This window comes from Phalacrocorax carbo, unplaced genomic scaffold (genome assembly GCF_963921805.1).
Source record: "Phalacrocorax carbo unplaced genomic scaffold, bPhaCar2.1 SCAFFOLD_60, whole genome shotgun sequence".
Lineage (NCBI taxonomy): Eukaryota > Metazoa > Chordata > Aves > Suliformes > Phalacrocoracidae > Phalacrocorax > Phalacrocorax carbo.
In genome coordinates, this window is record NW_026990329.1 from 237,872 (window position 1) to 265,184 (window position 27,313).

General features: G+C 57.9%; 2 long non-coding RNA genes across 3 annotated transcripts; both read right to left on the reverse strand.

Annotated features, from left to right (window-relative positions):
- Positions 1–304: 304 nt before the first annotated feature.
- On the reverse strand, positions 305–27,313 carry LOC135311008 (uncharacterized). Its single transcript, XR_010370911.1, has 4 exons — positions 27,189–27,313; positions 26,612–26,803; positions 26,244–26,353; positions 305–733 (listed from the first exon to the last, which is right to left on the reverse strand). It is a non-coding gene; the product is annotated as an uncharacterized LOC135311008 (long non-coding RNA).
- LOC135311021 (uncharacterized) lies at positions 22,174–25,451 on the reverse strand. Of its 2 annotated transcripts, none has more exons than XR_010370924.1 (3): positions 25,353–25,451; positions 22,792–22,897; positions 22,174–22,439 (listed from the first exon to the last, which is right to left on the reverse strand). It is a non-coding gene; the product is annotated as an uncharacterized LOC135311021 (long non-coding RNA). The 2 variants fall into 2 exon arrangements; XR_010370923.1 differs by having other exon boundaries at positions 25,348–25,451.

Here is a 27,313-nt window from a genome sequence, read left to right on the forward strand (position 1 = left end):
GGGAGATCGCGACCACCGACTCACGGACCACCACCGAGCCTGCGCAGCGATTTACATACGGAACGAGCAAGTTTGTACCGATCAGTAGACAGGACGATAATGAATATGTATGAATACGTAAAATTTTGATCTACAAATTCTACGGGAAAGGTGTGTGAGGTACGCACGCCAGGAGAAGCGATCCCCCGTGCATCTGGCGCCGTGAATAAAGAACGCCTGCTCTTTAATACTAAATCGGCGTTGAGGAGTTGTTTCCGATTTTACCGCGTTTTTCGGTAACACACGGAGTCAGACCAAGAGGGCCAGAGAAAGACAAAATACCGACAGGCTACAGAACAGAGCAGGAGGAATAAAAAAATAAAAACGGAGCCAGAGCCAGGCAGAGAGAGGCGGAGAAAGAACAAGTAGCCACAGGCTACAGGACAGAGAGAGGGAGGCCTGAAAAGACGGGGAGGCAGGGAGCCACTCAGAGCGAGATGGAGAAAGAAGGGGCGGGGGGGCGCCAAAAAAAAAAAAAAATAATTTTGCAGCAGGTAAGGAAAGAGAGGGGGCCAGGGGGGAGAGACAGGGAGGGCCCAGGACGCACAAGAGAGGCAACGGGGCCCCAGTGGCCCAGGACTCACCGCGACTCTCGCTCTCAGCGCTGCTGGCACAATTTAGCCGTTCAGATGCTTCTTTCCCCTCCTCTCCGCCCTGCCTCTTCTGCAGCTCCAGACTCTAGGCCGTCCTCCACCTAAAGAGGATACACGGGTGTCTTACCGCTCTTACGAGATGAGGCTTCCTAGGCACGTAGCGTAGCCTAGCTCGCTCGTGCCGGAGCTGGGGGCAGGAGCACGGGGCAAGGGGGGCCAGGGGAGGCTGAGGGGGAGCTCTGGTGAGCTGGGGAGTCGGCTATCTTCTGCACCCTGGGCAGGGGGAAAAGGTCATCCTCCTCCTCCTCCTTTCCCTCTTCCCTTCTATCAGCTCCCGGGTAACTCCTGGGGCTGCCCTCACCCGCTCGCCTTTAGCATACCAGAAGCCTGCCTCGGCAGGTCGTTTGAAGCTTCCCATCCCACCAGCCCCAGTAGTGCAGGCACACAAGGAGACACCCCTGCACCCACCAAAGGGGCTCGCTCACCTCGCCGGCAGCCCTAGGCCTCACCCGACACAGGGAATCGTGTCCGACACACCACCACGCTGCAGCAGGAGCGGAGGAGGCCTTTCCTTACCAGGAAGCAGCAACGAGCACGGCGGCATCACCTCGCAGGCACCGCAGCATCGCAGGGCTGTCACCTGCGGAGAGAGCAATGGGGATCACAGGGACGCCACCGCGCGTGCGCGGCTCCCGGGCTCAGTACCCAACTCTGGTCGCTGGGCAGCAGCATTATCTGAATTACTCTTCTCGATTAATACCATCCAGAAACCGTAACTTGGCTGCATCCACAGAGCTTCTATTCCTCTGCACCTTTCCCCCTCGCAGCCCCAGCAGCACCGTTCATTGCCTCTGCACCAAACAGCAAAGCGTCTCGAGCATTTCAGTCCTTTCCTCTCGACTGCTTAAAAAAATCTGGTGCTTGCTACTGTCCATGCCACTGCCCGCCCCCCCCCCATGCCCGAGGGAGGAGAAGCAGCACAGCAAACCTGGGGAACAAGGTTGGGTCCCCCACCCCCGCAGAATAAGCCCCAGGAACTGCTTGTAGGCATGTGGCATCAGGGTTGTGATAGGGTTTTGTTTTGGTTTTCTTTTTTTTCCCCTGCCTTCTTTACATAATGTATTAATTGGGGTTGCTTTTCCAAACTACTGAGTTCTGTGGGGACTTTTTGTGCTTTTACCCTACAAAAAATGGTCATTTTCACTTTCGGTTTTGTGCATGAGAATGGTTGGTGGGTGCTTTTAGGTGGTTGTTCCTTCCCCACCACCACCCTTTTTTTCCCTTTCCAGCTGCACAAATCCAGCTGGAGTTGGCTTTCCCAGAAGCCCCAAGTTGTTTTCTTTCCACCAGAATTCTTCCTGTATTTTCACCCCCCATTGCAGACCCAGAGTCAGGGGGTTTGAGGTATTTTTGTGCCCAGGCAGCAGCTCCCAGGCTGCATAAGCAGCCCCACAGGGGGAAGTCCCCGTTTGAGGGAATCGGCCCCAAATTGGGATGGGAAAGTGAAGACAAGGGAAAAAAAAACCTGAATAACCTGAAAAAGAACACCTACTCCAGCCCACCAAGCACCGGTCACCTTGCCTGACTCACCTCCAGGGCCCAGATCACGCTCGGCTCATCGCTTAGCGCCCTCGGATCACAAAAAAAAAGAGTAAAACCCATAATGGAGCCCTATAGCCATCAGTCACATCTTCCCTCCAGTACTACACAGACTCACCTTCTTCCAGCGCTCCCCTGGGCTCTCCTCCGTTGCCCTGCACGACTCATCCACCTGCACCTGGAAAAACAGTGTTACTGAACAAGTCACCTGGAGGCACAGCAACAGCTTAACCATTCCACAGCTCTTGCGCCCCCGTAGGAATACCATCTAGAGCCCAACTACAGCCTGCCGTTAAAGGAAATGCGTTAAATCAAACGTTAAGCCCTCGCACGTACAAGCCGGAACAGCAAACACACGGCACGCTCGCGCACCCAGGGCGCAGCCCGACGGAGGTCCACGGGCACCTCGCCGGTCTGATGCGGAGCCGCCCAGCATCCCTGCGAGCACAGCTGCAGGCGCAACAGCAGTTTCACCTACACCCATCTCAGCGCGCAGCGCTTCTGAAGCTTTAAGCTGAAAGCCCTACCTTGACCCTTGGCCACACTAGAAGCGAGCCGTGGCTAGGACTCCACAGAAACACAGCAACACAAATTGCACACCCACAGCGGCGACAGCCTTGCAACTATTTAGACCAGGAACAACAGAGAAAAGTAAAACAGCTTCATCACCCGCACAGGAAAAGCAGCAGACGGAGACAAAGGGTCAGCATTCACAGCCCTTACAGAACACAGGCGTTCTCTCTCCTTCCACTCCTAAACCCATCCCCACTCAGGTCTAAGTATCGCAGCCCTGCTGGGGCAATATCGAGAGCGGGGAACAAGAGCCCTGCCGCCGGCCGTTTGTGCGGCAGGACACAAAAACAGAGGGACATGTTTTGCCACACACAACCCTGAATCTCCTGAAAATTTATGTTTACCAAAAATAGCCATTTGGAACATATTCCCAAAAACATTCGGCAATGAAACGCTTACGTGCTTGACACCCGCACATTTTTGGGGAACTTGCTATTTGCTTCCTGGTTTTGCTGGTCTTCCCTCAGAAGTTCTACCTGCAGCCAAGTTATTCCCACCCGCCCGACCGGTTCAACCGTTCACCTTCCTGGTATTACCAGCACATTGACACAGGCGAGGAACTTAACTGCTCTTCTAAAACTATCCAAATGACAATTACAGCCCTGAAAGAGGAGTGGAAGAGAAGAAAAGGAGAGATCAGGCAGCAAAGATGCCCTGCAGGCTGCTGCCAGCCAACACTGCACTCTTTTGTTAAAGCCACCCCACCCCCCCAAACGCAAAAATAAACCCCCCATGACTTTGTGGAGTGCGGTTTTTTTTTCTTTTCCGCAGTCCTTCTGGAGCTCATCCCTGTCTCAGCATCTTGTCTTGTCAGAGCATGAAGATGCAGATGATCTGTATCCCGACGACATCTGCATGGGATGAATACATTTTCAGAAATAGACCAGATCTGTGAGACTCCTGTCACCTTTGTGGTTTTAATAATCATAACTCAATTTTGTCGACTGACACACTTGTGAGAACTAACTTTGAAACTTAGCCTCTCCTTGGGGAAAAAAACGTGTCAGACACCAAATGAAACTGATTCAGAGCTCCGAACCACGATGGAGCCGATAGAGCTGCTGTGACTTAGTTTGTATGATTAATTAATTGGTTAATAACTATCCTAAGCAGCACAGAAAGAAGAGCTGGACCCAAAGAGGGTGCGCTACGCTGGATCCAAAAAGCACCCTTCCTCCAGAGACCCGCCTCAGGTGGCGAGTTCGCTCTGGTGCATGCCGGCCTCCCGAACTTCGGGGTCCGATGTGACCGGACCCCCACCTCCGGGGAGGGTCCGCGTACCCTGCCCAACCCCTGCTTTCCCCTGCAGCCCCCAATGCCCCCACCCCACCCCAACCCCCCAGCCTGCACAAGCAGCCAAACCAGCTTCTGCTTTTGGCCCCCAAACCAGCTCACTTTGGGACCGTTTCTGAGCGAAAAAGCCCAGCTGCTGAGCCTGTTCTCAAGTCCCAAAAATGCAGCACTCGACCTCTGCTCCTCAGCCCCAAACCACACGACTTAGTCCCCTCGGTCAGGCCCTCAAAACGCACGACTCGATCTGTTTCAGGGCCCCGGCGTCAGCCACAGGAGCCTGCTCTCACGGCCCAGGAACAGAAGAGCTGCGCTCTCCCCGCTCAGGGACCAAACCAGCTGAGCCTGGCTGCGTCCCGGCCCCCTCCGCAGTCCCCACGGGCAACGCTCAGGGCCGCGGAGAGCGCAGCCACCCCGCAGCCCCGCACCCCCACGGCCCACGCGGGCACTGTCGGGGAGGCCTCGGGAACTGAACTGCGCGGGCCCGGCCCCGCACCCCGGCGGGGCAGCCCAGCGCCGGCCCGGCAGCGCTTTCCTCCTGCTCTCGCAGGCCTCGTTTCCCCGGCACCGCCGGGCCCGCACCCCAACCCCACAGGGGGCCGGGCCCAGCCCGCCTCCAGCAAACCGCGGCGGCAGCAGCCGGGGTCCCTGCCTGCCTCGCGGGCAAGGGGGGGACCCGCCCGGCACCGCAGGGGCCCCCGCCGGGGTCGCCGCCGCCGCCCGACCCCGACGAGGAGCAGCCGAGAGCCGGGTGGGGCTGCCCCTACTTCCCCACGGCCGGGCACGGGCTCGGCCCCAAAACCCAACCACCGACCCACGACAGCGCTCGGCCCGGGGCCGCTGCTGCCCGCAACCCCCCCCCCCCGGGGACTCCGCGGACCGGGAGACCCCACAGCCGAAACCCGCCGACCCACAGCGCGCCCAGCCACGCACGCGGCTCCTCACCTGCCCCCCGGCGCGGCTCCGGCTGCCCCACGGCCCGGCACGGAGCCGAACCCGGCCACCGGACCATCCGCCGCCCCCCCGCAACCCCCGGACGCTCCGGGCCGGTTCTCGTCCCTTTTCGCTCCGACGCCTCGAGCCGAGCCGGCCCCGCTCCTCCGAGCTACCGGCGGTGCCCGCTCTGCTGCTCGGGGCCGGGCCCTGTTCTCACCCAGCCGCGAGAAGCCGCCCCGGGGTCTCCTCGGTGCGTCCAGCCCCGTGCCGTGCCGGAGCGGGGAGAGCCGGGTACGAGCGCGGAGCCCTGGGGCAGGGGTTGCCCCAGTGCCGCCGACGGTGTGGGGGTGTGTGTCGTCGTCCCCCGCCCCACGCGGGGGGCGCACACACGGTACACCCGCGGGCAGGGGCATCCCCGGGGAGCCGTGCGGCCGGGCTGCGCCGTAGGAGGGGAAGGTGATGTTGGTTTCCCATTTTCCCCGCAGCCTGATCCTCCCCCCTCCCCCGTACTGAGTTGCCCCCCCCGCCCACCCCTTCCCGCGCGTTACAGCCCGCGAAAAAGCTTTTAACAACCCCATCGACAACACTCCCTTTATCCCTCTTCCAGCAGCAGCAGCAGCGAGAGATTAAGCCAACTGCAGCAGAGAGGAGGAAGGCAAGGAGAGCCTTTTCAAGCAAGGGCAGGACAAAAATGCACGGCGTGGACAGGCACAGGAGAGGCTGCGTTATCTGGAAAGCACAACACCTACCCAAGGGCAGAAAATAAGGAACGAATCGTTTGCAAGGAGCTGCAGCAGACAGGTCACCTTTTTCTTTATTGCTCTCCTGCCCTTTGTTATCCAAAGCGATAGGCATCACCACCGGGCAGAAAATAGCTGCCTAGATTTACACGGACAACCAGAAACAATCAAGCCACCCAGGAAAAAGTTCACAGCAGAGGTATAACACATCAGCAGCTAAAACATTTGTTACGCAGGCACAACCAGGCACTAAACAAAGGCTTTCCAACATTGGAGATCTAGAACAGGTAGACATTAGCACAGAAGCGCAAGGGGCTCCGTCACCCTGCACAAATCTCCCCGTGCCTACACACGCACACGTTCAGAAGTTTTTTATCAGAAAACGCCTGACTGAGCCATTTGCCACAGTCACGAGACTCACGACATGACACACGAGGTGGGCCCAGAGTTTTAAGGCAAAAATACCTCCCCCGCCCCCCACCCGAGATCTTTCAGGCTCCAGACCTGCCATCTCCCCGCACCAAACCTCCCCGGCCAAAGGGTTTCAGGTGGCCCAAAACACAGTACACAGAAAATAAACGGGGAAAGCCCTACATTGTGCAAAAGAGAACGATGCCCGACCAGGGCTTCTCTGCGGGGCCCGAGCTCGGCACGGAGCCCCCCCCCGGCACGAGCACGGGCCCGGGCCGGTCACGGAGCCCCCCCCCGCCCGGCCCCGGGCCCGGCACGGAGCCGACCCAGCCCCCCCCCCCCCCCGCCCGGCCCCGGGCCCGGCACGGAGGAGCCAGCCCCCCCCTCCCCCGCCCGGCCCCGGGCCCGGCACGGAGGAGCCAGCCCCCCCCTCCCCCGCCCGGCCCCGGGCCCGGCACGGAGGAGCCAGCTCCCCCCTCCCCTCCCCCGGGCCGGGCCCGGCACGGAGGAGCCAGCACCCCCCTCCCCCGCCCGGCCCCGGGGCCGGCACGGAGGAGCCAGCTCCCCCCTCCCCTCCCCCGGGCCGGGCCCGGCACGGAGGAGCCAGCACCCCCCCGGCACGAGCCCGGCCCCGGGGCCGGCGCGACGGAGCTCCCCCCGCCCGGCACCGAGCCCGGCCCGGGCCGGCGACGGAGCCCCCCCCAGGGTCGGGCCCGCACGGAGCCCCCCCCACCCCCGGCCCACACGGAGCCCCCCCCACCCCCGGCCCACACGGAGCCCCCACCGCTGCCCGAACTCACCCACCAGCGCTCTCCGGCCCCCGGCTACGGCCGCGCTGCTCTCTCAGGCGGCTGCCGCAGACGAGGATCGGGAGCCGCCAGGCCTCCAGGAGTCCCGAGGGGCTGCCGGCCACCGCAGGGGATGGCTGCCTGCGGCCGGACTGCCGCGGCGCTCCCCGCCCAGCTCCGAGCAGTCTCCGCCGGCCACGGGCTTCCCACGCCGGGCCGCAGAGGGGCCCCGGCACCGCAAAGAGACCCCTCGCGACCCGGCCGCCCCACGCACCTCTCCCACCTCCGCTCCGCCGCGCACGCGCCACCGGAAGCCCGGGCCCCGCGGGGCGGCCCTTAGAGGGCGGCCGGAAGGACCGGCCCCCACCGGCCCCGCCCCCGCGCCGGACCGCCCCCGCGCCCAGCCGGTGAGCGCCAGCGCCCCCTGCTGGCCGGGCCGCGCTCAGCTCGCGAGGGCGCCGAGGGCCGGGCGGGGCGGGACGCGCCGGCTCGGGGCCGGCTCCTTTCGGGGCGAGCGGGCGAGCGAGAGACCCCTGCGGGCCCCGGTCACGGCCGGGCAGAGCCGCGCGCCCTCCGGGAGCGGCTGAACGGGGCTGCCGCTCGTGACACGTACCGAGCCGTCCGCGACGGGAGCGAGCAGAGGAGGAAGGGGCCGGCGGCCGCGGGGCCCTGCCCGCAGGCACGGGGGGGGGGTGCGGGCTGGGGCCCGTGGGGCCGCCCTGCTGGGCCGCTGCCCTGCGCCGCACCGCGCTGGGGGCTGGGGCCCGACCGGCGCCGGGGGACCGGGGGCAGCCACGAGCAGGGGGCCTGAGCTTAGCCACGGCCTGCAAAACACCCCGCAGCGTGAGACGCTGCGAGGCCAAGGTGGTCCTTGGCAATGGGGGCGCCTGGGCTCGGCCTCCGCCGTACCCGTCCTGGGTCTGCGTGGCGTTCCAGGGGAACGGTGTTCTCCTTGTGCGGAAGGTGGGCTGGCCGTTCGGCCGTGCCCCGGCCGTTACCGATACTGCCAGAGGCGCTCGCACGCTCTGGCCCGTTACTGCTGCGGTACCGCGCCGTAGCCGAAAGAAGAGGTGTTGTGTTTTCTCACAAAAAAGCCTCCTACGGTCAGTGGAAGAAATAACCTCCTTCCGTGGCACTGACTCTTTTCGTCCAGTCCATAGCCGGCTTTCGGCTTTTGTCTTTACAGCATTCAGTTTGCTTTCTGCCAAGCTTTCTACCTGCTGTGAAACATTTGGATGGTTTTTTCTTGTTGCTTTTTTTCCCCCCTACTTGCTCCACAGCTCCCACACCAACCACCCAGCGCGGCTCGCCTTTCAGCCCCCAGACCCAGGAGCCTTGCCCTGGGACGGCCCGTACATGTCAGCAGAGTTGTTCCAGCTCTCACCCTGTCCCTACCCAGCTGAGGACGTCTGTGTCCGTGGCAGACACCCAGACACTGCCCCTGCAGCATGGCAGTCCCCTGCCCCGTCAGTGAAAACTGCGGCAATATCGGCTAAGTTTAAAAGCGTCGGCAGGAGGTGCAGGATACGTAAATAAAGCGGCGGTTGGCTGCCGGGTATGGGTGCGATATAAATACATTTTGTTTACAGGCCTTCGTGCCTATTCAGCGTTGAACGGCACCGCAGCCCACCCACCCCGGGGCTCACGGGGCTCGGAGAAGGGTCTCTCCAAGGGCACAACCTAAGGCAGCGCAGGAAGCCCAGCTGCCACGCTCCCAGTCGCTACGGGACGCTTGCTTACAGCTACACCGACGAGGGTGCGGATGAGGCTGGAACTAGCAGAAATGCTGACTCTTCTGGCCTTTTATTTGCGGAAGGCACAGCGCGCGAGCCTCGGCGGCTCACAGGAGAAGCGTGCGGCGCTGCCGGACTCTCATTCTCAGCTCACGTACTACTGCCAAAGCTCCTGCCCTGTGCTGTGCCAGATGCCGGCTGGCGTGAGCACCTGGGCTCCTGAGGGACCCCCTTGTCCTGAGAGCCAGAGGTACTCGCTTCCCTTTGCATGAGGCCTGTAGGAGATAGACCCTGCAATTTAAAAAATCTGTATCAAACGTGGCAGACTCAAAGGGGGGCATTTTAAAAAAGGCAGGTTTGTTTTCTTTTTTAACTTTACGATCTACAGCCTAGCAAAGAGCTCCCTTTCAGTGTCAGTCGCTTGGCCTTCTCCCCTACTGACGAGGTCCCAGCCTCCCGGTGAGATCTCGCTGGAGATATTCTCAGTTTCCCTCAGGTACGGGGCTGCCCTGGCCCGAGGCCAGCGAAGAAGCTGACTTTGCCCGTGCCCGAATCAGCAACACGTCCAGCAGGCGACTTGCAGAGCCCAGGGAACCCTCGTAAAGAGGTCTGGGGGTGGGCCGCGCCACATCTGCGGCATCGGCCGTGGGAAAGGACCGGCACAGTAAAGCAGGTGGGTGAAACCGCGGTCCGCGCCAATACGTGCTGCTGCCTGGGGCATGGCTTTGCTGCGGGTCAAGTCAGATGCTCTCTGTAAGAGTCAGTCAGGGCAAAGGCCGCAGCAGATGTCTTTTCTGCTCATTTTAACAAAGGCTGGACGGAGCCCATAGAGGAAGGCACTACGCGTCTTGCTGGGTCTGTTTGCCTGCCTTCTCGTAAGCCGTCGCGGAAACTTGCACGAGCAAAGCCTGTGCAAGCTGATGACAGCCACGCACGGTTGAAGAGGGAGCAGACGGTGAGAGCAGAGGTGCGCGCTCAGGCTGTGCGCTGGAAGCTAATGCTAATGCTGCAAAATAAAGAGTGGATTTTCTTTTTTGGGTTTAGGTGAGCGCTAAACATGACATGTGCGTGTGTGCGTGTGTCTCTCGCAGGTTTTTGTCATACACCCCACCCCCCCGCCCCAAAAAAACCACCCGCACATGCCACGCGTTAAACAGTGGTTTTCCATTGTACTTAGACGTGCTTACATAGGTGTGTTGGTTTTTTTCTTTTTTAATGCAGAAACAGCAATACGATAGATTTAATACAGCTAGCAATTAGATGGGTGTAGCTTTAGAGCGTCGGCTGTTTACAAAGCAACTGCACACCTTCTTTAACTCACAGTTTAAACAGGTAAACTTGCAGTGCATCACACGTGCTTTGTACAGTCACGGTCCACACGGCAGGCCAGATGCTTCCCCCTGCCTTGTCCTTGTTCCCCCGACTCCGACGGGACCGCCGAGGCCACCCTGGGGACAGCGCCGCTTTCTAGCAGCTGGGTTGCTTGCCTGGACGCCCCACAGACAAACAGTCATTTCCCCACTGAACCTCTTCTCAAATATTTTCCTAGCCCTGCAGGCCCCAGGTCCTTTGGTTCATATTTCCTTTTTTCCGGGCTTGATGCACAGGACCGACGATTTCCAGAAACAGAAACAGAGGCTGATTCAGTCCAGGCTAAACATTCTCTGACCTAAACCAAACTGCCTTCGAAGAGATAGCTGTACTGTAGGCACCACCTCGGGAACAGAAGTTGCCCTGTCATTAAAAAAAAAAAAAAAAAAAAAGCAGGAAAACAAGGCATTTCAGGCTGAGGAGGCTGAACAGTGTGCTGGGGGCGGTGGGGGGCTGGAAAGAAACAGTTCAGACGATTAGAGCGAGCTTGGCGTTGCAAAGCGTGCCATTATTTTTAATTCGGCAGTCAGAAGAAAATAGATTCTGACACTGATTTCCTGCGTGCTGCGGGAGTTCTCTCCTCAGCATTCCTGTGCACCATTTTACTTTTGTGTCCCGTCCGCTTCGCTTTTGCGCTGTAGCTCTCCGGTTCTAGCTACGCTTCCCACCACCCCCATTACGCTTTGACAAGCCCAGCTCTCACTGTGCTTCCCTTCCCTTCCCTTCCCTTCCCGTATGCGCGTGCAGGGAAAAGCCCGCGCGTCTGCCACTACAGGACACGCTCTGGGGGGCAGGAGAGATGACGACGCTCCCTGACAGAGGACACAGCTGAGGGGCGGTCCGCCGGGGCCGGGGAGATGGCAGCACCTTCCCTCAGCTGCCCCATCCGAGCACAGGTGCAGGTGCGCACTGAGGAGAGACAAGCAGGCAGGAGCTGCAGAGCGAGAGAGAAAATAAAATTCACGGGCGGGTGCTACTTGCGTCTCATTTTTAGCGCAAGACATTAATTCTCAGCACATTCTTGGAGCTGCCCCTTTGGGACTCACGGAGAAGAGGGAGGTTGGCCACGCGGTGCAGCCCAGCTCTGCTTCCCCTAAATGGTTTTACTGTTCAGGTGTTGCCCTAATCTGGCCGGTACCCCCGCAAAGAGTTTGGGATTTCTGCTGCCTCTCCGGGCCAGCCACAGACCCCGACTTCATCGCAGCGAATGACCCTGCACTCGTCAGAGCGGTTGCCGAGTCACATCCCGCTGCCTTCCCTGCAGAACTGGAGACCCTTTTTCAGCCCTTGCCCCCTCTTCTCTCAGCTCGTCGCCCATCCCTTTATCAGTGCCGGCACCGATCCTGCCTCCAGCTCGCCCTGTCCCCACCTGCGAGCGCCCAACAGGAGCTAAATGTCTCCTCAAGGATGCACGGAAGAGACGCGCAGGTAACCCAGCACAGACCCCCTGCAAACATCTTCTTTCCATTTGCTTTCCTCTCCTGACACGAAGGGATGACTTAGGAAAAGCGTACTGCTCGCGTTTCACATGCACCGCTTCTACTTTCACTCTCGCTCTCCTTGGCAGTAATTAATAGCGGTGGCGGGGGGGGGCTGGGGCATTCCCCCAAAGCGGCTGCGGTTACATCCGGGCGGTTGTGGCACTCCATTAGCTCTGTAGTTTTTAAATCTAAATCTTCTGGAATTGTTAGTTCTGGTCAGGAATCACCCGTACCTGCAAATTTTCTTAATAGCTACGCTTGACCCCAGCCACTGTTTAACAGCTCACCTTTATTTCTCTTCATTTAAGAACCTAAAGCTTCGTTTACTGCTTGGGTTGGAAGCAGGAGCTGTCGCTGCCTCTGAACTTTCTAACAGCCCTGTTACAATTTCAGTACTACCCGCTCCCAATTTAGCTTTCCGGGTCGATTTTCATTCTAGATTCTAAAATTTCCTTATTTTGTTTCTGATCAGGAGTCATTAATGCCTGCAGTTGATTTAATAACGGCTGCATTTAGATTGAGCTATTAATGACTCGCAACTCTATTTATGGCATAAAAAAGGACTGCCTTTATTTTTTTTAATTACAGATTAGGAATAATGACTGCCTGGTTTGTTCAGTAATAGCTGCGATTAAATTGAGTCACGACTCCTCCCTAAATAATATGTGTTTATTTGCACTCCTACAATTTAACCTCCCCTTCACCGGTCAGGGGCACCGACAAGTGCCCGCGCGTACCTCCGCGCCCCCTGCGCCGGCTCCCCAGGGAGCAGCCTCGTACCCTGACCAGAGTCTGCAGCGGCCCGTTGTCGGCCCAGCTCCTCGCCCTCGAGCGGCGGATCCGCTGCTGCCCAGAGGGGACGGAAATGGCGCGGGGTAAATGATAATGTGAAATGATAAACGAATAAAATGATCTCACAAGGGGGAAGAAAACCAGCAAAGCAAAAACCAAACCCCAAACAGAACACCATACCACTAAACCGCCTCACCGCCCCCTCAGCGCCCAAAACAGCATCCCGGGAGAAAAAAAGCAAAGCAGGCCACAAGGGACCTTTCTAGTACAGCTGCTGCCAAAGAGTGCCAAGCTCTGGAAGCCTTACCTCAGGCAACGCCTCCGCTTCTCTAAACGCCAGAGCACGCCTGCCCGGGGGGCTGAGACAGCCCCAGAGCTGCGACCGCCCGAGGGAACACGGGAGCCCCGGCGCCAGAGGAGCCCGGGGGCAGCGAGAGCTGCCCGAGCCCCGGCTGGGGCTCTTCGACCCCCGGGCCCCGCCCCCGCCCTTCCCACAGCGCCCCGCGAAAGGGGCGGGCCGAGCCCCCCGAGGGGTGAAGGCCCCGGGAGCCGTACGGGAGCCGCCTGGAGCTCCCGGCGCGGGAGGGGGGGGGGAGAGAAAACACCCAAACCGAGCCCCCCCCCGAGCGGAGCAAACACAGGCCCGGGCCGTTGCCGGGGGGCGGGGCCTGTCGCTACGGGGAGAGAGCCGGCACCGCCCCCCGGGCCGTTGCCAGGGGGCGGGGCCTGTCGCTAAGGGGAGAGAGCCGGCACCGCCCCCCGGGCCGTTGCCAGGGGGCTGGGCCTGTCGCTAAGGGGAGAGAGCCGGCACCGCCCCCCGGGCCGTTGCCAGGGGGCGGGGCCTGTCGCTACGGGGAGAGAGCCGGCACCGCCCCCTGGGCCGTTGCCAGGGGGCGGGGCCTGTCGCTAAGGGGAGAGAGCCGGCACCGCCCCCCGGGCCGTTGCCAGGGGGCGGGGCCTGTCGCTAAGGGGAGAGAGCCGGCACCGCCCCCTGGGCCGTTGCCAGGGGGCGGGGCCTGTCGCTAAGGGGAGAGAGCCGGCACCGCCCCCCGGGCCGTTGCCAGGGGGTGGGGCCTGTCACTAAGGGGAGAGAGCCGGCACCGCCCCCCGGGCCGTTGCCAGGGGGTGGGGCCTGTCGCTAAGGGGAGAGAGCCGGCACCGCCCCCCGGGCCGTTGCCAGGGGGCGGGGCCTGTCGCAAAGGTGGGTGGGGCCAGGTGGGTCAGCCATCAGACCGCCTGCCCGCCCATCGCCGGGGGCGGGGCCCGTTGCTAAGAGCGTGGCGAGGAGTATCAGCACCACCCTCACCGGGCTATCGCAAGGGGTCAACACCTGTCGCTAAGGGCTGTGGTACACGGCTCCAGCCCCCACGGTGCCGTCACCAGGTAGCGGGGGGGGGGTGTCACTAAGTGGCGGGGAGAAGTGAGCGCGGCGAAATGTCGCTACAGCCCGTGCACGGCTGCTGGCCGCAGTACCGCGGTTTGGTCGCACGGTGGCGGCAGAGAGCAGGAAAGGGCGCCACTGCGCATGCGCGGCTGCCCGCCTGCAGTACCGCGGTTTGGTCGCACGGTGGCAGTAGAGAGCAGCAAAGGGCGTCACTGCGCATGCGCGGCTGCCCGCCTGCAGTACCGCGGTTTGGTCGCACGGTGGCGGTAGAGAGCTAAAATGGCGCCACTGCGCATGCGCGGCTGCCCGCCTGCAGTACCGCGGTTTGGTCGCACGGTGGCGGCAGAGAGCAGAAAAGGGCGCCACTGCGCATGCGCGGCTGCCCGCCTGCAGTACCGCGCCTTGGTCGCACGGTGGCGGCAGAGAGCAGAAAAGGGCGTCACTGCGCATGCGCGGCTGCCCGCCTGCAGTACCGCGGTTTGGCCGCACGGTGGCGATAGAGAGCTAAAATGGCGCCACTGCGCATGCGCGGCCGCCCGCCTGCAGTACCGCGGCTTGGTCGCACGGTGGCGGCAGAGAGCAGAAAAAGGCGCCACTGCGCATGCGCCGCTGCCCGCCTGCAGTACCGCGGTTTGGCCGCACGGTGGCGGCAGAGAGCAGAAAAGGGCGCCACTGCGCATGCGCGGCCGCCCGCCTGCAGTACCAGCATCTGCTTGCTCGGCAACAGCAGCGGCCAGAGGAAAACTTCCCCCTCGGGAACGGGCGGCTTCCCGTCTGCCGTACCCGGTTTTGATCGACCGGTAGCTGCCGCGAACGGATAAGGGGCGGGGGGAAATCTCTACCAGGGTAGCGGAGCTCCCGCCTGCAGTCCTGGGCTCGGTCGCTCGGTGAAAGCAGCGAGCAGAAAACAACAGGTGGCCAGTGCGCATGCGCGGCTGCCCGCCTGCAGTACCGCGGTTTGGCCGCACGGTGGCAGCAGAGAGCAGCAAAGGCGCCACTGCGCATGCGCGGCCGCCCGCCTGCAGTACCGTGCCTTGGTCGCACGCTGGCAGCAGAGAGCAGCAAAGGCGCCACTGCGCATGCGCACTGTCCTCCCGCCTGCCCCACTCGCCCCCACCCCACGCCCGAGGGAGGAGAAGGAGCACAAACCACCTGGGGAAAAATGTCCCCTTTCCCACCCCCACACCCCCCCGGAGTAAGCCCCATCAGTTGCTGTAGGCCTGCGGCATCAGGGCTGGGACAGGGAGAGCAGCAAGTCAACAGGTCCTGGAGGGTTAAAGAAGAAAATCCATCAGGGGAACACAGCTGCCCTTCTGAAGGCAGGCTGCCCGGGGTGAGGGGGCAGCTGTGCGTCGGGGCACAGGGCAGCCAGGCAGACCAGATGCCAGCGGCTGCCCTGCAAAGGAGTTGTGCGCTGCTGAGCCTTGGGCTTCGTTGGCTTGGCAGCGCCTCGCCTCGCCACTGCTCATCCTGCGTAAGCACGAGGCTTCAGCGAGCACAGAACAGGAGGCCAGGGGAAGCGGGGGGGAGGAATGTCACCGGGGAAAAAAAGTCATGCAGGGGGGCCATCTCAGGGGACAGCGTCTGGGAGGGCACAGACACACGCAGAGGGAGGGCGGGGGAGGAGGCGGACACTGCCAGACAGGGGCATGTCTGGGCAGACACGCCATGGGGAACATGCATGGGGATGACTGACACCAGGGGGGTCCCCCCAGGATAATCCACAATGGGCAACTCACCTGGGCTCACCTGCAGCAGATGATCCGCTCCAGATAACCGACCCGCTCCGGAGAATCCATTCCGGATAAGCCCCAGCAATGCCCCTCAAACTGCTGCTGTTTCACCCCAAATTTTCCCCAATTTGGGGTTTTTGGGGCGGTCGTTTGGTGGTGGTGATTTCTGTTTGGATGGCTTGGCTTTTTTTGTTGTTGGGGGTTTTGGGGGTTTTACCTTATGGAAAAGCAAAAAAAGCCAAAGGAACAAAGTTGGGATTGCTTTTCCAAACGGTTCACTTCTGGGTCTCTTTGGCCCTTTCCACAACAAAGAAATCGGTGATTTTTGCTCCTGGTTTTGTGCATGAGAATGGTTAGTGGGGTTCCAACCCATCCAACCCCCCACCGCTTTTTTTCCCCCCCCCTTCCTTTCCAGCTGCACAAACCCAGCAGGAGTGGGCTTTCCCAGGAGCCCCCAATTGTTTTCTTTCCCCCAAACCTGTTTGGGTGTTTTGCCTGTTTGGGGTTTTTCACCCCCCATTGCAGACCCAGACTTGGGGGCTTTGGGGTGTTTGTCTGCCCTGGCAGCAGCTCCCAGGCTGCCTGCGCAGCCCCAGAGGGGGAAGTCCCCATCTGGGGGAATCGGCCCCAAATCGGGATGGGAGAAGGAGAACGGGAAAGGGGCAGCATTTGAAAGCGCTTTTGTGTCTTCAGTTGATTGGGGGGTGGGGGTGGGGTGTGTGTCCAATTTTTAAATCCTCTCTATAAACATCTCTGTCAACATGGTTTCTTTGCATTTTAAAACCTTATATAGCATAGACATTTGCACTTGTGTGTCTACTTACACATCCTTACAGAGTACATCTATATTTTATATATACTATCTATTTTACATTTACATACAACACCTGTTTAGACTTAGCTATTAAATTTACACTTACACCTACTTAGGCTATTTACACTTACACAGCATATCTATTTACACATACCTGTTCAGACTTCCATATTAACACGTATATAAACCACCTATTTAGGCTAGCTATCTGCTTACTTACCCTTTGACACTTCAATCTTTTTCGACTTCTCTATTTAGACATCTACTTACAGTTATACCTAGGCTTATTTCACTCTATATAACCTCTATTTAGATTACACATCTGCTTAGACTATGTAACACACACTAAGCGTAGATGCTCGCTCTAGTCAGACTTTCTTCTGCTTTGAATTCCTTCATCTATCCTTTTTCTTCATTTTAAACTCCTTTATTTTTTAATTTAGATATTTAGACAGTCGAGTTACTTTTGTGGTTTAAAACCCTGTATCTCAATGTAGAATTTTTGTATCCTGAAATCCGTTATATAATATAGGAGAGAGAAGTTCTTATTTTAAAATCCCTTTATACATCTATCAATTAATATGACATGTCAATATATATAAAATAAGAGGTTTTTGTAATAGCCCCCCTCAATTTTCAGGCATTTTGGGGCTGCAACCCCCCTTTTTGGGGGGGAACCCCTACATGACGCCCCCACTCACCTGTTCCTCTGACGCATTATCAGCTCCCCCAGTGACACCGGGGCGCCCCGCATGACATCATCACACCGCCCCCCCCCCCCCCCCCCCCCAATTTTATTCACCCCCAAGAAGGGCACTAAACAAGGGAATCTACTCCAACCTGCAGCTCATTACTTTAATAGTGCCATTTACAAAGGTACACACACACACACACACCCCACCCCCCAGAAAAGGGGGAGCTCTGCTAAAATCTAAAAGGTGGGGCAGCCCCCCAAACAGCTGCAGCCCCCCCAGCCCCTGTCCGCAGGCTAGCGGCCGCCCCACGGCGGAGCGGGAGCGTGCCAGAGGACGGTGTCACGTCTCTCTCGGGCTCTGCTCGGACATGTTCCCGCGCTGGGACGGGCTCCCCGGGGCGACAAACAGCCCCGGTCCCTGGGGGCCCCGACTCTCCCCACCAGGCAGCCCTCGCGGCCGCACCTGCGGGGCACCCGCTGGAGACAGAGCCGGGAGCCCCCAGGCAGAGGGATGGCCCCTTACCTTCACCACGCTTAACGACCGGCAGGCAAACCCGGGCCGGGGGGCATCTCTTGAGCATCACGAGACACTGAGAAGACATCTGAAAAACAGAAATCCCAAACTATATTTCAGCACGTGAATAAAATAGCACAGAAGAAAATGGAGGAGCTCAGTCAGCACAAGGGATAGGAAGGAAATTGAGCCGCAGCAAGATTCTGGGCAAACGGGTCATGTCAAAACACAACACCTCCTTTAAAAGCTAGAGGGACTGGAACACTTGAAAACGGTATTAAGACTAACCGATACCATTTTGAACAGATTCTTCGCGTAACACTGAACGCTCTGGCTGGTGCTGGAAAACGTCTCATCCCTTCCTTACGGCACCGCTGCGGGGAGATAACCCCGTGAGGCTGCGGGGCAAAGTTGTACCGGAACCGGAACCTCCGCTTACAGATCCGCCGCAGCAGCTACAGCCCTCGCCCTGCCGCCACACGTCTTGCTGCCTGGCTCCATGAAGCCTGAAGCGAAGCGTCAAACTTGAAAGAGTAACGTAAAAAATTAAGAATAAATCTCAGTAATGCACTTTGTGCTGAGAAGGCGGGCGCGTGTTTACGCACATCCAATATGAGCGTCTAGGCTCTGAAAGCTTTCCATTTTCCTTCTGCGCTCATTTAACTCACACAGCCGTTCACACCCGCCATAAGATTATCTATCTCCAAAATACACAGCAGCAACGTGACTGGGGGGTTTTGGCGTGTTATGGAGTCGGGAGGGACGTCCGCCCAGCTGCCCCGCCCGAGAGATGCTGCTGAACTGCCAGGGAAACGCGCATCCAAAGCGAGACTGAAATAAAATACTTAAGAGCGCTCCCTCAAAATACCGGCGGGAAAAAACCGCCCCCACCCCAACATTCAGTCGCCCCTCGTTAAATATTTACAACAAATACCTACCTGCTTAATTACACCTAACAAATCGTACGCTACATCTGCTCGGCAGTTACAGCTGAAACAGCGCAAGTCACGTCGTAAATCAGACGCTGTTAGCTTTTTTTAAACTTTCATTTATGACAGAAGAATCGGTGAGTTAAGAGATCCCCGATACGGTTTTAATTCTTTTGGGGAAAAAAAATACCACAACAAAAACCCACGCAAATCAAATCCCCAGTGTTGCAATACATGGGGCTACCAAGAAGGACCGGCAGATATGCTAATGCGTTTGGCTGTACCGAAGCATGCAGGGGAACCGTATTTTTATGGGATCTCGACTGTTACAACTGAGAACCCAAGCACTACCAATGCCATCAACATTTGGAGTATGTGCTGTGCTTGGATCTCCGCAAGGACCATTGATTTTTTCATCTTAGAAAAAAAAGCAGTACTTCGCAAGTCTTGTGCTGATGAGTTCTACTGACAAAGACATTGTCTCTAAGATGCACTCTGATGGCAAGTTCATAGAATGCAACCTCACTGAATAAGAAATATCTCAATTTTTCAAGATCTCTTCCTAACAAAAGTCACACTGTGGGGCTTTCAGATGGGCCAGATTATGAATCCTTTCACAACAAGAAACACACCAGCTAACCAGGATATTCTCGCAGTGGCCAGGTGCCTCTTCATCACGTGAAAAAAAAAACCAACAAAAAAAAACACCCCAAAAAACACCAGAGCCAGCAATAAGTATCACACGGGTCAACACAGCTCTCTTCCAGAGCACCCCCCTCATCAAAAGGAACATGCCCATCGGCTCACCTGCTCTGCACAGGTTCCAGCATCACACCCCGCTTCCGTCATCGCTTGTGGCACCAAATGTATCAACACACAGTAAACTACCGTTACGCTCGTGAGAAATCACCGCCCCGTGACTTCCTCGTTACTACCCAGCTCGCTTCTAATGCTCATACGCCGTTCCAAAGACGGCCCACGTGTTACCTACAAAACTGAAGAGCTCGACGACGGACCACAGCATTCTCTGGTCTCAGATGCTGGCCGCTGCCCCACCTTCTCAGACCTCTCATAGGCACGCGGCAGCACCGCTCCGAGCCTGCCAGCGGCACCTGCAAAAAGCCAAGCGAAAAGGCACCTCCCGAGATGCTGCCCGATGCCACAGCCTGCCCGCACCGATCCCCGTCTCGCACCCCTTTCCCTCGACAGCCTCCCTCCCAGCCTACGCTACGCCACTTCCAGGTGCCGTGTCCAGCTCGCCCGCCGTCCGTAACACCCAAACAACACGCATTGCTTATAACTTCCCCAGCAACACAACACCTCAGAAAAGAGCTGCTACTTCAGCCCACCAATCACCACTCGCCTTGCTCGACTTGCCTCCTTTGCTCATTGCTACGCTACTTCAAACCCAAAACAAAAGACAAACGCAAGGAGCAACGGAGTCATAGAGCCATCGGTCACATCTTCCCTCTATATACACCACGCACCACCTCACCCGCTTACATCGGTCCCCTCAGTTCCCCTCCGTCGCCCTGCACGACTCGTCCCTCGGCATCTCCAAAACCAATACCAAACAAGTCGCCTGGTTGCACAGCAGTACCTTAACGGTTCCTGAAGACCGACTATAACCTGCCATCAAAACAAACAGATGACTTCAAACATGAAGCCCTACGCACGTACAAGCTTGAACACCCTGCAGAGGTAATCTGCTCAGCTGAACTCTAGCCGCCTCTCCCAGACAGCTACGGTCACGGCCTCCGAGCCCACAAAATGTCACGGTGATTACGGTCCTCGCCCGCTGAGGAGGGCCACTCAATCCGAGATGACGGTACAACCTTTCCCCCAACAGCCTTGGCACAGCAACAGATGAACCCTAACCTCTCATCGCTGTGCCACCTACCCGACTCTACAGGGCCAGCAAGGCGGTCCGAGACAAACTCAAACGCACACACCAACGCTATGAGAAACGCTACAAACTGCGCGCCTCCGAGACGAGAGAACGCTCTCGGCAAACAGAGAGACAACTGGACGGAAGAGCTCGTCCAGCAACAAGACCTGCGGAACCCTGACAGTGACGCAAGGAGGCCCTAACGCGATCCAAAAAGATTAGAAGAGCGTCAGGGCCCGTGACAAGAAGTTCCTCTCAAAACTGAGAGGGAGGAGGCACAAGAAGCCCAGCTACAAGACCTAAGACTGTAAGGATGCAGGAAAGAAATCACGCTCCCTGAAAATGGACAGCAACAGAGCAGAGCTGTTCATGCATCTGGGAACGACGCCGCAGACAACTGCCCAGAAACTCCTCAAACACCAGAGTGACCCACACTTTAAACTGTAACGCAAAAAATGAGGCACCCGATGGGCGCCGGCCCCACAATTAGAACCTTGCCAGCCCCTAGGGATAGCGCTGTGCTCCTGAGAGCAAAGAGAACAAAGTCACCAGCCCCATGAGCCTCCTCACTGCGACCCAGCTCACCTGAAATGCTCCTCAAATAGCCTTCAGTCGCATCTTCCCTTTAATCCTGCACACGGACCCGCCGCCTTAGTGTGCTCTACTCAGCTCTGCTCTATCACCCTGCACAGCTCCATCTTCATCCTCTGCAAGAACAGCATGATAGAACAAGTCACCTGGACGCACAGCAACAGCTTAACCATTCCACAGGTCTTGCTTCCACGTAGGAATACCATCTAGAGCCCAACTACTGCATGCCATTAAAGGAAATACCTTCAATCAAATGTTAAGCCCCACGCACGTACAAGCTTGAACAGCTGAGAGATGCCCTCTGCTCAGCTAGCACTCTAGCTGCCTCTCCCAGACGGCTACGGTCATCCCCTCGGCACCCACAAAACGCCCCGGAAATTACCGTCCTCGCCCGCTGCCAACGGCCACTCGCTCCAACGAGGGTTGTACGGGCGTTGCCAAAACAGTCTACGCACATTAACGTTAACCATATACTCTTATTGCTGTTCTTTCCCCCGCTCTACCATTGCTACACCCCCAGGCGGAGGAGCAGCTCTGACACAGGCATCGACGTGCACGGACCGACACTGCTCACAAATACTACAAGCGACGTGATCGCGGCACCTCAGAAAATTCTCACCGAGACCACGGACTTCCGGCCCAGAGATGCCACCGGGCGAGAAGATCTGCAGGGCAGCGAGGAAGCAGCTATAGCATCCGCGGAGATGTCACGTACCATCACCACCTGCGAAAAAACCATATACCCACAACTAGGACGACGCACGAGCGACGAGCCGCTCTTAAAGACCTCAGAACGTTCAGGTGCAGGGAACAGGTCCCAGAAAAGGGCCCTGCGTATTCAGACTGCTCTTCAGCAGCAGTACTGAGGCCGCCTTAATCACCGCCGCAAAAAGATGACCTTCTATAAAGGTCTAATATTTAAGACACAAGACAAATCTATGCAGTAGACTTAAAATGCGAGAAAGGAAGCTCTCGGTTACCATTATGCCGATGAGCCAGGGCTTGCAAAACCCTCAATATTGCTACCTAGGTGCCTGCTCAGCACGGAGAACAGACACATCGAGACCCGAGTACAGGAAGGAACAAAGACAGACTACAAAATCCACACAACAGCACAAGCACAGGCAGGAACTCCCCTGCCTGGCAGATGCTTCTGTTTTGCAGAAAGGACAACACAACCTCTCTCGGCCCAAACGTGTCCGGTCTCTGAACGGTCCCCTCCACTGATTTGACAACCCCTGCCTGCCCCCCCTGCGCTTCCCGCAACCGACCGGCCACCTGCACAAAGACCGCATCGGCCCCTCAGCTTCGCTTCCAAATCCGGGGGCTCAAAAGCCATCCTTTAAAAAGGCCACACAGGCTACGTAGGATGGGGCTGCGGTCACACAGACACTCTTCATCTCCAAACGTGCGGTGCCATCACTCAGCGTCGCACCACTCAACGCCGGCCACTTCCGCAACGACAGCCTCCTCGGAAGCGCCGTGAACTTCCGCTCGCCCACGCTCTAATGAGGCTGGATGTCGTGGCCGCCGCCACCTACGGCGCCTAGAGAACCAGAGAGACAAGGTGACCGCTGCGCCTGGAAGCGGCCGCCCGCTCACAAACAATTCCACACCTCAAAAATAACCGCTGCTACAGTTTCCTGTTCATCGCTCACCTTGCCCGACGAGCTCGGGGCAGACATCCCGCTTTGCATGTAGTTTTGTGAGTCCCTTCGTTAACTAGTCACATAGGTGCTCGCACTGCACGACCCCTCCGTTGTCACGTGCTGACCTACCTTCTCACAATGCTCTGTTCGCCCCCTCCCTCCCGTGTCCGGCTCCCTGCCGTGCATCTCCACCAACAGCCACATTCCAGACTCATCCTTTCCCCTACCATGCCAACACGGCTCCCTCACCTCCCGATCCGTGCCTCCCGGGTCAGTGGCCGCGTCAGGCGCCTGCTCGCATACTCGGTCCGTCCCCGATGGCTGGGAACTGTCACCTTCAATGCCGGGCCCACTTCTGGGGAAATACGGAGAGGCACACAGATATTAGACACTGCTTTCCAAAAGCAAGAGCTCACCACGCAAAACAAACTAACAAATCGTTTTGACTGACTTGTTTGGCAACACAGAGACCCCAAAGGCAGAAATCCCAGACGAGTGACCGCACAGCCCGCCCCGTCACAGCACACGACGCCATCTGCTCGCCTTTGCTGCCACGCCTCGCTCGACTGTCCTGCTTAACCCTAGACCTATGACTTAAAGTGCAAGAAAAAGTCAAACCACGCAACACACAAAAATTACACCGATAGGGCAAACACCAAAAGCAGTACGGGAAGCAAACGGGCGTGGCTGGTGTAGTGACACACTCTCCCTTTGTAGGTAACTCACTCCTGAGCGACTCCGTGAACAGCCGCGTGGAGAACCTCTCGGCAGACAGCACGCTCGAGCGGCCGCGCTGACACATACGGGGAAGGAGACTGGGCTACCGGAGGCTGCTTGCACACAGAACGCGACCATTAGCTAACACTTGAACACCCCTTTCCCAACCATCCCCCGGTACCAAGACTTCAAAAACCCCTCCTCTCCTCCTGAACTGTCAGGGAAGGAACCTCACTCCTTCCCGACAGCTCCCGCCCTGTATTTGCACCCCTAAAGCCCCTCTGTCAGCCGCTCCTCGGGAGCTGCCCTTCCCACCTCTGCCCCGCGCTCTGCGAGCACCTCCCACCTTCCGGCTTCCCGCAGACTCCGTGCTCTCTACAGGCCCACAAAATAACGGAAGCCCCGATGCTTATAATCTACGAGGGACCTGCCGCAAGCTGCAAAGGTTCTCGGGACAACGTGGTACTCTGCGGGCGATCGGGAAAGGCGACGAGCAGTTCCGTACCCCGACACACACTATGCGTTACGTCCCTGCTGCTTTCTGAAGGAAGGCTAGAGCTCCACATACAGACGCGTACAACACGCTCACCCTAACCCCTACCGCAGCATCTCAGCATCAGTCCTATTGAGAGATAACGTCAACAACTTGCACAACACACAGGCAAAACTGGTGGGAAAAATATACGCTTCTACCCTCGGCCAAGTCATAAAATTCCTGCAAAACCAACCAAACAAAAAACCTACCACACACAAAAACAAAACACCAAAAAAACCCCAGACAAAACCATAACACTCCCACAAAACCAAACAATCCAAAACACACTATTAGACCATCTTGCTACCCCTGAACATCCAACACAAACTTACTGACCCGAGGAAAAACAAAAGCTCGTACAAGTATACTTCCTAGTATATATCTGCTGCTCAACTTTGACTGCTCTCTTACCTCAGCCAGAAACCTCCCCCTCTCTAAATGTCAAAACACACCTACCCAAAGAGCTTAGACAGCTCAAAACCTGCAACCAACTCAAGGAACAGTACCAGAGAAGCCCAGGAGCAGAATGAGCCTCCCGAAGAAAGGCTGGGGCTCATCTACGCCAGCAGAATGGCAAAGCAGAATGAAATCTTTTAAGAGCCCCTTCTCAAAAATTATCTCTGGTTATAAAGTAAATCATTTACTGTAAAACCATCAACCATTCGGAGTCACCTCAATGCTCTCTCTCGCTCAGTCCCTTAACAGAACTGAATCAGTCTCAAAGGACAAAAAACATGAAAAGAAACGTGGAAATATACAAGCGTATCGGGAACGGTACGAAGCAGCTAAATTAACACCTCAGTAGCTGGGACAAAACTAAATTGTAAAGGACAACAAAAAACCACCCCAGGAGACGCATCGATAAAAACAGAGGAAGGCTCTCTCTACTCACAGAAGCTCACGGAGAGACCTGAGCCAACGGTACACAGCTTTGGGGTAGCCGATACCGAAAAGAAACATACTCGAGACAGAAAACAGACTGCTGTGGAGCACAAAGGTGGCTTTGGCAAAGGTTCTGCCAGGACAAGAGTCACAGTTACAGGGAACGGACAGCGGCCGGCAGGGGAAACGCCGTCGGCGTGGCGGGGCCAGCGCGGGAAATGCCGCCCTCAGCTAACGCTGCGCTATCAAGCCTTAAGTGAAAACTGCAGAGTAGTTACAGGAGACGGGCATAAGACGGATGCTGAATATCACTTGATGGTCACAAAATCTCATGGGGATGGGCACCACGTAGCCTCGTGGACACCCCTTAGACCCAAACGCTTAACGAGAGACGCTTCTTGCCAAAATACAAGCTCGACGAGGAAAAGCCAACGGGGATGTGGGGGCAACTACCAAAATCTCAGTATGTGAGCAGGCGTTACTTAAGATGGTGCAGTGGTTCTGCCGGGTCCGTCCAACCTGAGCAACGGGTTCTAACGCCTGTCCAGCAGCGTCCATGATCTCTCTCACGGCCTCCCACATCATAGACACCTCCCCTGCCTGGGACCGCGTTTTCCATGTCCCACCCCTCCCCATCCCCGCAATGAAAATCAAACACAACAAATAAGTACTCCACTTCATCTTCTTGGCCTCCAAAAGAAGCTTCCTTCCACTGCTGAGCATCGACACCGACATCCTCATGCTGTTCCTCAAAAGCAGGCTGGCCCTCGGGTGCCCGTACTGCCAAAGGAAGAGAAAATGATTATGCTCTTATGATGAGCTCCATCATCCTCTCCTTCAGGAAATCAAATCCCGATCGCTACATACCAGAAGTTTGTGCAGGAGATGGCCGAGGCCAGCCCCATATATGAGGCACTCTGTGACCCTGCTCTCTCTTTTGGCCACAGCACCCGCCACCGGGGAGCCCCAAACCCCTTGTGACTCCCAAGGAAAACCAGATAAAACTAGTTCAAAACAACTGGCAGGTGAGAGGTGACCGACAAACACGTATAGCCCACCTCAAACCAGCCAGAGAGCTGACTACCTCCCCCACTAAACTCTCATCTTCGACAAATACACCAAACAGAACAATGTTTACGCTGAACAGAACAAAACCCTTACCCTCTGACACTCTGAAAAGGATTTGTGCACCCACAAAATATATATATATTCATGCTATCGACCGACGGACCACACTTCCTCAGGGTCAGCCCTGCAAAGACAGGAGGACGCCCGATGCTCTCTCCATAAATATAAAATAAAAAACTGAGCCAGAGCCAGGCAGAGAGAGGCGGAGAAAGAACAAGTAGCCACAGGCTACAGGACAGAGAGAGGGAGGACCAAAAAGACGGGGAGGCAGGGAGCCACTCAGAGCGAGATGGAGAAAGAAGGGGCGGGGGGACGCAAAAAAAAAAACCTAAAAATAATTTTGCAGCAGGTAAGGAAAGAGAGGGGGCCAGGGGGGAGAGACAGGGAGGGCCCAGGACGCACAAGAGAGGCAACGGGGCCCCAGTGGCCCAGGACTCACCGCGACTCTCGCTCTCAGCGCTGCTGGCACAATTTAGCCGTTCAGATGCTTCTTTCCCCTCCTCTCCGCCCTGCCTCTTCTGCAGCTCCAGACTCTAGGCCGTTCTCCACCTAAAGAGGATACACGGGTGTCTTACCGCTCTTACGAGATGAGGCTTCCTAGGCACGTAGCCTAGCTCGCTCGTGCACTACACGCCCGTACCCAACTCCCGGTTACGCGTACAGACCCTGCGGTGCACGTTGGTGGCCTGGCCCGCTGCGGGCTACGAAGGGGGATCCTCCCTCCCTCACCTGCAGGGACAGGCTCTCTCTTGCCTGCGGCAGGAAGGCAGCTGGCAGCCAGAGCGCCTTCAGTTTCTTCTGCTTTACCTTTCGTTGGCGTCTCCAGCTTCAGCCGAGGCAGCTCCTGTCCACAGCCGGGAAGGGCTCTGTGTGTCCCTTTTCGCCCCCGCGCTGCGAGGATGGCAACGCCGGGCAGAGAGAAGCCACGCAAGCCTGAGACGGCCGCAGTCAACGGCATCCCCGGGGGAAGGACAGACAACCACGTCCTCAGCACGGTCTCTGCGAGAGGGAAAGAAGAAACAGCGACCGTCATTACCGTCGATCGACCCTGGCCAAAGCCCCTCCTTGCGCAGGGGCTTCTGGACACACCGCCCCTTCCCCGCGCTACTGCTAAGGGCCCCTGCGCCGAGGGGGAATCCAGTGCGCTCGAGGGCCGGCTCGCTGCCTTCACGACAGGGCCTGGGGGCGGCCAAGGGCTACGCAGCACGCTTCAGGGGAGGTGCCGGGGCTGGGGGCAGGCGCACGGGGCAAGGGGGGGGCCAGGGGAGGCTGAGCGGGAGCTCCGGTGAGCCGGGGAGGCGGCGGCCATCATCTGCGCCCTGGGCAGGGGGAAAAGGTCCTCCTCCTTTCCCTCTTCCCTTCTGTCAGCTCCCGGGGAACTCACCGCTTCTCGGGGAGCGGCCGCACCTGGAAGCCCCCAGAAATCAACACGAATCCAACCCCAAAAATACACCGCGCCTACCGTACGCGGCACGGCCGCCCGGCACCCGAGCGCCGGAACACCGCGCC